The sequence below is a fragment of the Ailuropoda melanoleuca genome, chromosome 16 (assembly GCF_002007445.2).
Source record: "Ailuropoda melanoleuca isolate Jingjing chromosome 16, ASM200744v2, whole genome shotgun sequence".
NCBI classification, from domain to species: Eukaryota; Metazoa; Chordata; class Mammalia; order Carnivora; family Ursidae; genus Ailuropoda; species Ailuropoda melanoleuca.
This window is the reverse complement of record NC_048233.1, coordinates 28067156-28080343: the sequence shown is the minus strand read 5'-3', so window position 1 is coordinate 28080343 and position 13188 is coordinate 28067156. Positions and strand designations below refer to the sequence as shown.

At 36.6% G+C, this 13188-nt stretch overlaps 1 long non-coding RNA gene across 1 annotated transcript in view; it reads right to left on the bottom strand.

Moving 5' to 3' along the window:
- Positions 1 to 3377: 3377 nt before the first annotated feature.
- The window catches only part of LOC117796586, a 33781-nt gene continuing 23970 nt past the window's right edge, over positions 3378 to 13188 (bottom strand). The window contains exon 4 of the long non-coding RNA XR_004621154.1: positions 3378 to 4369. This is a non-coding gene — a long non-coding RNA (uncharacterized LOC117796586). The remainder of the gene's footprint in view (positions 4370 to 13188) is intronic.

Here is a 13188-nt window from a genome sequence, read left to right as displayed (position 1 = left end):
AATCAATGAAAAAGATCCACGGCTTGGTTCTAGATACCCTGAAACTATCTTTGCAAGTTAGTCAAGTTTCCTTCATCTCATAATGCTACTTTTTATTCATTGGGATTGCATAAATTTATGGCTGGTGTTGTCTTATACTGATATGCTTGTATTTTTGTCATTTTGAGAATGCTTTATAGACTCTTGTAACTAAGACATAATTCACAGGTGAAATAGACAAAGGGGATTACCAGTACACTTATCTAGATGAGTGCTGAGAAATACATAGAATTTTTGAGTCATTATATTGTACATCTGAAATTAATATAACACTGCATGTCAATTATACTTCAACAAAAATAGACATCATTTGCATCCTTTCCCACATTAATTATTTGTAGCTGCATGTAATCTTGATGTTCTGATGACTGACTGGGAAGAAGGCACAAAAAATTTCAAATAGCATCTCTAGTACTGGGACAAACCAGAAGCATTCTGATCCTGACAGTTCTTCAAAGACCGAATAATACTCACTTCACAGCATACCAGAAGGCCACCGTAAGAAGGGAAGCTACCAGGTATGACCTTCAAGTCAACATCATCAAATTAGGAGGAAGAATTTTGGCAGCAGAGCAGAATACAACCTCACTCCAGCAATCTGCCCAGTCTAACTCTGCATATTACACTGGTGCATATACGCAAAAGCAACCACTGAATGACTCCAAGTATTACAAACACTTTAAGGGTGTAGGTAATGGTTAAGGACACTCTCACCATTGTTGTAATCAATGTTGTAAATTTGGGATAGTTTTGATTATATACGTTTTTTCAAAAGTTTATTCTCATGCACTGGGTTTGAAACATCACGACACTGGCATCGATCACAAGATAATAAAATCTTCCAAGGTTCTGCACACCTGGTACCTCTGTCTCCTTGACATTCTCCTGTTATGCTTAAGACAAGCTGTTGAGCTTGAGGGGGAGGTTAAATGGGCAGCTTGAAGAAAATTGTAAATGTTTGTAAAATCTGTTGAGGGAATTTTGGAGAAACAGATGGCCCAGAACAAATAAAAAGATTGCCAAGCTCTGCTGGAGGTTCACCTGAGTTTAGAGGTCATGGATTTATTGTGGTTATCACATGCCGGAACCATTAGGTTTGTTTTCACATTTAATGCTCGTGACATCCATATACGTAAGTGTAATTTTTCTTGATTATACAGAATTTAAATCACTAATAGAAGCTTCAGCAGTGAGTTCGTTAGGGTTTTGTGGTTGCAAACAACAGAAAATTACTCTGGCCAATAGGAAATAAAAGGAATTTCATTGGAAGGATATGTGCAAGCTATCAAGACAAAGAAGAGGCTAATGAGCCAGTATGTAAAGCACAAAACATTTTCCCAGGTCTCCGTAGTAGAAACAGATAGATGCCTGTGTAAATCACTTAATGTCTTTGGGTCACTCCATTCCAGAGTCCAATTGGAGACAGAGAGAAACTGTTTGCCCTAGCATGGGTCATATGCTTAGTTAGGAGAGCTGCCTCCAAGCCTGGAGGGTTGGCAGATAATTCACTAAAGGAGAACTGTAGTGCTGTTGTCAAAAGAAAAGGGGTTGGATGATGGTGAGCAAAAATTAATAAATGTTCACTGCAGATAAAAGAGCAGAATTGAGATCAGAAATGTTAAACCCAATATGGTATGTTCTTTGCCAAGTTGCCTCCTAATAGCAATGGAGACGGTAGACTGTTGGTTGGGGGATTACAGTACAGGTGGAACAGGAGAGTAAGAATGTGAGAGTTGAGAAGGCTGCAAATAACAATGGATGGGGGGGGGCACCTAGGTGGCTCAGTCATTAAGCGTCTGCCTTCGGCTGAGGTCGTGATCCCGGCATTCTGGGATCAAGCCCCACATCAGGCTCCTCTGCTGGGAGCCTGCTTCTTCCTCTCCCACTCCCCCTGCTTGTGTTCCCTCTCTCGCTGGCTGTCTCTCTCCATCAAATAAATACATTAAAAATCTTTTAAAAAAAAAACAAAAAAAAACCCAAAAAACAAACAAAAAAACAATGGATGGTGGGCCTCCAAGCTAGGGATGAAAGTGTGGCCAAAAGGGGCCTTCAAAACCAGGAGAACTGGAGGGACAGGGTGGTAAAACAGGTGAGTTGAAGGCATTTCTGGGAGTCTTCTGAGATGATGCCAGAAATTCTACGATGTAAACCAAGTGAGAGACATGTCCTGAGAAGTTGAGTTATGTCATGAAGGGTCACAAAAGAACACATAAAGTTCCAGTTGTGTTTTAGTTTCTGAGACAGTCAGAAGCATACTACGTTATTTGGTTCTTGAAAATGTTAGCAGGAGGGAGACACTTCATTGCCATAGCCATCTAAAAAACAAAATCTGCTCCAGAGATTTTATGGCTCTGTGTTGAACTAAGGAAAAATGAAAACTATATTGATCACGGTATTTACAAACTAAGTGAAGAATGTCTGAAGAATATTTTATGAATGAATTTTTCTACCCATGCCTTTCCCCCAAAGAATTGTTTTATGACTCCAGGTAATTCTCTCAAACAAAAAGAGTGTTAACACAAGCCTAGAGGCAATAGGTTTTTTGTTGCCTAAAGATAGTCCTACTGATAAAAAGAAATGGAAAGCAGGTGTTTTCACTTGCTTTGTTTTAAAAGGAAGGAAAATAAAACAGAGGAAATCTGCAATTTACAAAAAGAGAAGAGCACATTAAAATGAACCTTTCTGGAGTGGGGGGGGGCAAGAAATGAGCGTGGGTATAAAAGGGCAACCTGAAGGATCCTTGTATTGATGGAAATAATCTGTACCTTGAGCCTATTAGTGTCAATATGCTGGTTGTGATATTGTACGATAGTTTTGTAAAATGCTAACCACTGGAGAAAGCCAGATAAAGGCTATGTGGGATCCCTCTCTATTATTTCTTACAATTGTGTGGGTATCTATCATTATTTCGAAATAAAGTTTAATTAAAAAGAAAGCAACACAAACACAAAATGAACTTTCCTAGCTATAGGGAAGAACAGTCATGTTCACCCCCTGTGTTTCCATATGCAGTAACTTAAGGGAGACCAAAATGGTTCTCTAACCTGGCTGCTCATTTGTTCCCTGGGTGACCGCAAACTTCCTGGAAGAGCTGAGAATCACGGAGATTCTCTCCACCCCTCATTTACTCCTCCGCAGGGGAATAGGAGAGCCTAGATGAACGCGTGAGTTGTGGAGAATAAACAGCTCAGCCCTTCCCCCATTCCTAGACCTGTGTTTTGCAGAGAGTGTGTCAGCTCTCCTCTCATGGACCTGTATTCTACTGGGAACCTGTGTTGTTCAGCTGTACCAGTAACTACTGGATAAGTCTGGGGAAAGTAGGACAGCGTCCACTTGGCCACGTCTTCTAGTCAGCTTTATTAAGGTAACAGTTTGACCTTCATTTGTCTGAATCTCTCTTTCGACCGATTCCGAATTCAAGAGGAAGAAAGGGACACTATTTTTTAAGTACCCGGTTACTGCAAGAAAAGGGTTTTCAGCAGGCATGAACTCATACATCAGACCCAGGGACTCCGGGGATATGACCTTAGATTTGCCTTCTTGCCACTCTATTCCCAAGAATGTAGCAAAGTAAGATAAATGTGGAATGTTAGCGGGTCAGATTGCACCTGGTTTACAGAAGCATTCGTTGTGAAATCTCTGACTAATGAGTTGCAGCTGTGCTGGGAGGCATGTGACTTGGCATTTACTCCTGAAGAGACTGTACAACAAGCATGGGATTACACACAGGTAGGGAATAGAGGGGGGGGGTGCCCTAATGTGAAGCTGTCTGCCCCGGATTCAATCTCCTCTCTTGTGCCTGAGCCCTGCAGAAAGGAAGAGAGTGGAAGCTGCACCTAACCTGTCACCAGGTATCTTAGAACACGTGCAGCAAGTAGTCCACTAAAATTCTAGCACCTGGCACCTGATCTTCAGTAACTGGGCAAAGTTCTTGGTTAAGTTCACTTAGTTGTTGCAGTCATTCTGGAGGTGAACGCAGCTCTCACTCATTCCAACATTGATTTCCATTCTCCTTCCCTTTTTAGAGATGCAAGAAATCGAACGTATCTTCTCAGATCGCCCAGCAGGTAGAGGTGACCCTCATGACTCAGTTCTGGCAAATGACGAGTAAGCTGCATTTTTCTGGTACTGTTCTTCCACTTCATTCTTCTTGCCGGAAAAACATACATGATGCTTGAGGCTTACAGTCATTGTGAAGTATGTATACAGCAAGACAGAAGGGGTCAGTGGATGGTGTTGTGGCGCTACCATACCAGTCTTGGACCTCCTGTCACCAGATCTGCAGCGTGTCCTGGATTATCCATCTGGACCCAATGTGATCATAAAAGTCCTTATAAGGGAAAGAGGGAGGTAGAAAGAAGGATCGGAGAAAGATGTGACAACAGAAGCAGAGTCAGAGGAATGCTTTGTTGGCTTTGAAGGAGGAGGAAGGAGGCCATGAGGCAAGGAATGCGGGCAACCCCTAGAAGCTGGAAGAAGAAACAGATTCTTCTCCAGAGCCTCCAGAAGGAACGGAGTCCTTCCAACACCTTAATTTTAGCGTAGTGAGGCCTGTGTCAGACTTCTAACTTACCGAACTATAAAACAATACATTTGTGTTGTTTAAACCACTAAATGTGCAGTAATCTGTTACAGCGGCAACAGAAAATGAATATGCTCTCTTAAGACCTTTTAATAACAGATTATGATTAGTCTAAGGAAATTGTTTCCTTTCAGTGCAAGACACCTCTAGTTTTCAAAGCAAGGGCAAGCAAAAAGAGACATAACTTATCTTTCACGAAAAAAAAAAATCCCCAGGAACCTAGGAAAAGGAACCCAAAAAGGAAACTTCCCCAGGAACCTATGTTTTTATAGCCATGATAACAAATACCAAAGCTGGTTTTAAACCTATTTAACTGATCAGTGACAACTTACTCCGGTAAACACACCTCAGGAACAGAAAACACACTTTTATAACCCGTGTTTCTAAGGCTGATTTTCAACTACTCCTGCCTCAGTAACCAATATGTCCCAAAACAATACTTCCCATAAAACCTCTATTTGCTCTGCTCAATGAGACTGTGTCTGATCAGCATAGCTTTCCCTTACCTAAGTAAGCAATAAATTCAGTTTCTAGATTTCACACTTTGGGTGATGATCTTATCCTTTTGGTATATTGTACATTCTTCTTAATTTAACAAGGGCCAAAGAAAACACAAAGTGCCAAGTCTTCATACTAACTGTTAAGTGAAGGAGTTGGGAAAGAGAGAAATAGAATTTGTTTCGATTCTGTGAAGAAATAACTTTAGGTGGTTGTTTAAAACTCTTGATTTGTTCCTATGTTTATATTTGAAAAACAAAAACCCTAAAACTAAATAAAATCACTCACGATTTCACCACCTTCATTTTTTAAGTATTTAAAGAAGTACAAGTCCTTGATCTCCTTCCTACCAATCCCACCCGCCAGGGGTAATTGCTAATAACAATTTCATGTATATCTTTTCAGTTGTAAACTTAGGCACAGAGGTGTTATAATAAGCCTATTTTAACCGGTTGCCATGGTGTTGCCGGGGTCTTTGAAACATATTTTATATGGTTAATTATAGTTTGGTATTTTAGCATGGTTGTGGGCTTTATGAGAATGGTAATCATGATACATTCATCTCTCCATAAGAAATTATGTTACATAATAGGTTTTCAACAAATATTTACTGAAGTTAACTAAGAACTAAATTTCTCTAAATAAGATCCCATTTAATTTCTGGTATGAGAATATAATACTTAGTCCTAGTGATAGAGTTATAGATACTGAGTCTAACTGTGGTGGACTCTGGGATCTTAATGTGTATAAAGTTCTAGGGCAATATTGCTCAGAGAGTGGTCAACTAGTGATGGTCTATCAAGTATTCAAAAAAGTTTGGCCATTTCAGGGGAGAAAGTAAAGAAGTAATTTTGTTTACACACAGTTCATAAATGTGAAGTTAAGATTACTTCTTTTACAGAACTCCTCTTATATTTTTAGTTTATTATCTTTAAAATAGTTATGATTTTCATGATTCAAAGTTGAAAAAGTTGGAATGCCTGACCAGTCCAATCAGTGGAGCATGCAACTCTTGATCTTGGGGTTGTGAGTTTGAGCCCCATGCTGGGTGGGGCAATTACTTAAAAAATTTAAAAATGAAAAAAAAATTGAAAAGGTCAAAGGATAAACAGTAAAAGGTCTCCCTCCAACCACATCCCTTAGCCAATAATGATCAGTTTGTTATGCATCCTTCCAGAGATATTTTACAATATATCAGAAAAAACACACATACAAACACACATGCCTCTGATCTTTTCCTACAAGTAATTTAGGCTACACAGTCTTCTGCGTCTTGTTACATGCAACAGTATGTCTAGGACAACCTTCCATACCAGTACACAAAGAGCAGCCTCATTTACTTTTACGGCTGCGGAGAATTCTTGAATGGACACAAAGATAGTTTTCTTTTTAGATTACAAAGAAGGTTTTAATAAATAACTTTGTACAAATGTTAGTTCATACCTGTTTGAATCAATCTGTAGGACAAATTCCTAGAAACAGACTTGTTGCTTCAAAAGGTACATGAATTTATAACTTTTAAAGTTAACTGCTAAAATCTCTCTTTATGGAGACAATTCATCCTCTCATGGAAATTAGAGTGCCTCGTTCCTCATAGTCTCAGCCACACAGTATATTATTATCAGACATATTTTCTCTGCTAATTGAATAGGTCAAAATGATCCCTTAGCAGGACATTAACATTTGTCCTATTGTGAATGAAATTAACATTTTTTTGTACGTTTGAGTCATTTGTATTACCTTTTCTCTGAATTGTCTGGTTTTATGATTTATCTATTTGTGTATTAGGTTGTATTTTTCTTTATTGCAGGTGCTCTTTTTTTATATTAGGAAAATTAGCCCTTTGTGATACAAATATAAAATTATTTTCCTCAAGTAGCCATTGCCATTGCTTTATGATAACTCTTCCCATGCAGAATTTTTAAAAATATGACTTGCAGGGGCGCCTGGGTGACTCAGTCGCTGAGGGTCTGCCTTCGGCTCAGGTCATGATCCCAGCGTTCTGAGATCAAGCCCCACATCGGGCATCCTGCTCAGCAGGAAGCCTGCTTCTCCCTCTCCCACTCCCCCTGCTTGTGTTCCCTCTCTCACTGCCTCTCTCTCTGTCAAATAAATAAATAAAAATAAAATCTTAATATATATATATTACTTGCAAATACTTTATCCCATTCTTTGGTTGTTTTTTCACTTTCTGGGTAATGTCCTAGAAGCACAAAATTTTTTAATTTTAATGAAGTCTGATGTATCTATTTTTTTCTTTTGTTGTTTGTGCTTTTGGTGCCATATCTAAGAAGCCACTGCCTAATGCAAGGCCACAGAGATTTTTATCTATGTTTTCTTAATAAGATTTAGCTCTTGTATCTAAGTGTTGATCCATTTTCAGTTAATTTTTGTATACAGCATGTGATACTTGGGTTTTAAATTTGTTTGTAAATTCCAGTTTCCCAGAACTGTTCATTAGAGACTATTACTTCCCCTCATTGAATTGTCTTGACAACCTTATTGAAAATCATTTTACCATAAGTATATGGGTTTTTTCCTGGACTCTCAGTTCATTCCATTCATCTATATGTCTATCCTTATGCCAGTACACATAGTCTTGAATACTCCAGTTTTGAAGTAACTTTGAAATGGGGAATGTGTGTTCAAACTTCAAACTTTTTTCTTTTTTTTTGTTATACATCTAAAATAATCCTTATTAAAGAATAATTGGCATACAATATTGTGTTAGTTTCAGGTATATAACATAATGATTTGATATTTATATACATCATGAATTGGTCACCACAATAAGTCCATCATCACACAAAACTGTAAGAGTATTATAGGCTATATTCCCTATGCTGTATATTATATCCCTGCATCTTATTTATTTTATAACTGGAATATTGTGCTTTATTTTCAAGATTGTTTTAGCTCTTCAGGGCCTCTCATAATTCTCTATGAACTTGAGGACCAGCTTTTCCATTTCTGCAAAAAGGCAATTGGAATTTTGACAGGGATTGTATTGAATCAGCAGATTAACTAGGAGGTGTATTGTCATTTTAACAATATTAGATATTCCAATCTATAAACATGAGTATCATTTCAATTCCAGTCTTCTGTAATTTCTTTCAATGGTGTTTTGTTTTTTTCACTATGAGTTATCCACTTTTTTGTTAAATTTATTTTAAGTATTTTATTCTTTTTAATACTATTGTAAATGGAATTGTCTTCTTTGGTTTTGGATTGTTATTACTAATGTATAGAAATGAGACTATTTTTGTATATTGATCTGTATCTCTGCAACATTGTTAAACTCATTTATTAGCCCTAATGGATTTTCAATATGTAAAATTATGTCATCTACAAATGAAATAGTTTTACTTCTTCTTTTTTAATCTAGAGTCCTTTTATTTCATTTTCTTGCCTAATTGCCTTGGCTGGGACCTCTAGCACAATGTTGAATAGAAATGAGGGGAGCGAACATATTTATTTCCAGTATTTTTTAACTTCTTATTTTTCCCCAAATTATGAAGATAACTGCATTAGCTAGGAAAATGTTAGTGGAAATAGTAGTCATCATTTTTTTAACCATTTGTTAATGGAAGTGTTTCTAATATTTTCCTGTGGAACATAAGCTGGCTTGGGGGTTAAAATAGATTTATGTTAATGTAGTGTATTCTGTTCTTATTCCTTTATAAACATCTTTGACTCAAAGGTAGATTTCAAATTTTTATCAAATTCTGTTTCAAAGTCTGTAGAGTTGATCTTCTTTATATCTATTCATAAAATATATGTCCTAATATTTAATCACCTTTGTATTCCTGAAATAAATCCCATTTTGTCATGTTATTCTTTTAAGATATTGCAGTTTTCCTTTTCCCAATATTTTATTTAGGATTATTTCATCAATATTTATAAGTGAAATTATTGGGCATTTCTTTTCCCTATCATCTTTGTCAGATTTAGTATCAAAATAATTCTTGCTTCATATAAAGAATTTGCAAGGTTTCTGTATGTGCTAGAGTAGCTTAAATTTTGGAATTATCTGCTCCTTAAAGTTGCAGCATGACAACATACAAAAGGTGCTTTGATTACTTTGATAGCTCTTTATACTTTCTTTTACAGTAATTGATTTGTTTAGACTTTTGGTTTCTTTTGAGATCAGTTTTGGTATATTATAGCTTCTTAAAAACAAATCCATTTTATCTAGAATTTCTGAATTATTGCACCAAGTATATTTGTGCTTTTTTTCTTAATTAACTCACTTAAAAGTTAATCTTTTTTTTTTCCCCAAGCAACCTCTTGGGTTATTTAATTCTATCCTTTTTTTATTTTATAAATTTTATAAATTTATTTATTTTATATTTTAAGTAGTTTCTACTTTTTTTTTTAAAGATTTTATTTATTCATTCGACAGAGAGACAGAGCCAGTGAGAGAGGGAACACAAGCAGGGGGAGTGGGAGAGGAAGAAGCAGGCTCCCAGTGGAGGAGCCTGACGTGGGGCTCGATCCCAGAATGCCGGGATCAAGCCCTGAGCCAAAGGCAGACGCTTAACGACTGTGCCACCCAGGCGCCCGTTAAGTAGTTTCTACTTTTATCTTTTTAGTCTCCTGTTTTCTTAGATTTATTTTGCTGATCTTTGTTTAATTTCATTTGAATTTGCTTACTGCATTTGTTTTCAGTCTTTCTTATTAGTTAATATGGTGAAATTTGCTAGCTGCTTTGTAATTTATTCACCTGTGAATAAGACCTAGTTTGGAATATTTATAGAGCTGTATTCTAGGATATGTTTGTGTCAGCATGGCCTGAAATATATGCAGTTTATATCCACTTAAAAAACAAAATCATTTAAGCAGGCACTGACAGCCAACGACAAAACTGGTCAAACTTAATGCTTGACAATACTTTAGTTTGCTAAGGGATGGCTAGACCCTGAACTTTATGCAAATGTTCTGTGTTGTAACTTGTTTGCTCCATCTCGACCCGAACTCCACCCATGTGCCTAACCACCAACTAAAATTTCCTGCCTTGATCTTCCTGCTTTTACAATATTCGACAGGGTTCGGTAAGTTCAAGACCCACCCCTCCCTTGCAATTTTAGTATACCCCTTCCTCTTTCCACAGCCACCTGTCCCATGGTCTCTGCATATAAAAGTTTTGCTTGTCCACTTCTCAGAGATGTTTCTGGCTTAGGTTTTGAGTATCTCTCTATTGCAGTAGGCCCCCTTAATAAACTCTTGCCTTGCTAATGTCCAGACCCACATTTTTGTTTTGACACCATAAGAGTTAGAAAGACACTTAGATTTCTAGAACTTCATTGATTTTGGGATTTTAATTTTGTTGCTAGTGACTTTTGCTTATTAAATAAGATATTTACATATGTAGTAGGTTTTTGGAATCCCCTAATACAATCTCTAGCTATTTTAAGCAATTTGTGACATATTACAAAAGTATTTAAAATGCGTTTCCTCTGAACACTGCTTTAGCAATATGACATATGTTCCAATATGTAATGTTTTTATTATTGTTTTATCTAAATAGCTGCAATTCCATTTTTCCCTGGGCCCAAGGGCTGTTTAACACAAGGTATTTTATTTCCAAGTGGGGCTTTTGTTGCCTTTTGCCTTCTAGTTTTATTGTATTGCTACTAGAGAAAGTTATCTGTACTGGGTTTTTTTTTTTTCTTTTTGGAATTTATTGAGGTTTCCTCCTTAATTAGGAACATAAATAAGAAGTATATTCTCCGATTTCAGAATCACAGAATTTGACATACACCAATTAACTCTACTCTATCACATTATTTAAGTTCGTTATACCTTATTTGTTTCTTTGTATGCTTTATCTGTCATGGACTGGAGGGATGAACTGAAGTATCCTGCCACTAATGTGATTCTGTCTACTTCTCTGTATAGACCTTAACTTTTGCTTAAAGACTATGCTTATACTGATGCTATGTTATTTGTACATAGATATCCCTGACTGTTATGTCTGTGAATTCCAACCTTTCGCATATGAAGTGCCCTTATCTTATTTAATGCTTTTTCTTCTCTTGGTTTTAAGTTTCTCTTTCTTTACAGTGTAGAAATATTTTTGTTTTGTATCCAATCTGACTTTTCCCCCATTACTGCATGAGTTTAACTCATTTATAATTATTACAATTATTTACAATTCTTGATATGAAAGGTATGTTTAGTCATCGTTATGTCTTGTTATATTGTGATATGATTCATGCTTTTAAGGTTAAAAAATTATTTCCTATGTGGGATTTTGCTTGGTTATATGTACAATTCTTCTTTCTTTTTTTTTTTTTAAAGATTTTATTTATTTATTTGACAGAGAGAGAGACAGCTAGTGAGAGAGGGAACAGAAGCAGGGGGAGTGGGAGAGGAAGAAGCATGCTCCCAGCGGAGCAGGGAGCCCGATGCAGGGCTCAATCCCAGGACCCTGGGATCATGCCCTGAGCCGAAGGCAGACTCTTAACGACTGAGCCACCCAGGCACCCCTATAAATGCCCTATTCTAAGCAATAAATTAGTAACTTGCTTTATCCTTCCACCTCCCCTTTCTTTCCACAACTTCCCAATTTTAATTATATTATCTTTTTTAATGTTTAGCTTTCTGTTTAGTAGAAATAATGCCCATATTTGTTTCCATTTTAATCCTATTTGTCAGCAGCCCTTAATGCTATCTACCCTATGCTTTCTAGTCATCTATTGTTCGATAAAATTTGTCCACTGGCAGAATCTTCAAATGAGTTAATAGAAACATTAACCCTAGGGTCTTGTGTTTTCAGAACTCTTTGCCTTTCTACTTACACAACAGTTCGACTGGATATACAATTCCTGGGTCATACCTCTTTCCTTAATTTTGTATTGCTCTATCTAAAATGTCTTCTAGGAATGAATATTGTCTGCTAGGAATGAATTCAGCCTGTTTTTCTCATCATAAGTGACTTATTTTCTTTAACTTTCAAAGAATGCTAATTTTTGAAATCTAGTATTTTTATGAGGACATATATTGGTGTTGACCATATGGGACTATTTTATAAAATAATATTTGCCTTTTATATTGTTTTCAGACTCAAGTCTCTTTTTATTTCTATGATTTATTTTTCTTGAAATATATTTTTAATATTTTTTCCTGTCCCATTGTTTTTTTTTTCTTCTTTGTTTGTAATACCTATGGATTTATGCTTTTTCATCAGTTCTGGAAAATTCGCAGGCATTATCTCTATATATTGCCTCTCCTTTCTCATGATTCTTTCTATGTGGAACTCTAAGTGCTAGATCTTGTCATTCCATCTTCCATATCTTTTAACCTTTTTTTTGGGTACATTTTCCGTTTTCTTATTTATCTTTACTACATTCTGGATCAGTTCTTCGGATATATCTTCTGGTTTACAAATTCTCACTTGAGTTGTCTAATCTAGCTAAACCCTTCACAGTTGTTTGTTTGTTTTTGCTGCCAACAATGACATTTTTTTATTTCTGGTTTCTTTTGGATTGTCTCAAAATGTTTCTGAAAATTTCTGGATGTTTCTAATTGAATGATCACTTTTTAAATTGCATGCTTTATTTAAACAGCTCACACATAGCTGTTTTACGTTGTATGAATGTAATTATAATTCCAATACTTGAAATTTTTAGGGAATCTAAATCTGGTGTTTGTTTCTTGCTGACTCTCACTCATGGTTATTGCCTTATTGTGTGTTTGGCAATCTTGTTTCTGAGTTCATCGCTTAATCATAATCTGTCAGAGTCCTCTGGACCAAATTTGGAGAGCTCGCCTCCAAACAATGTTTATTTCTATTTCTGTCAGTAACCAAGACCACTTCAGTCCTCTTTGGGATTCTGGCTTAGAGTATCTCAGGTACAGCTTGTCCAGATAGCTGCCATTCCAAGGGCTGGTACCCACAACAATTGTGTTGCTATAGGAATATATCCTCAGGCCAGCACTGCTCTTCCTGGCTTTCCACAGCCATGCAGCTTCCTGTTACTCTGGCTATCTACACTGTTTTCCAAGCCAACAGGAATATTCCTTGTGACTCAGTATGTTGTGTGGGAGTTTGTTTGACTTTTCCTCAG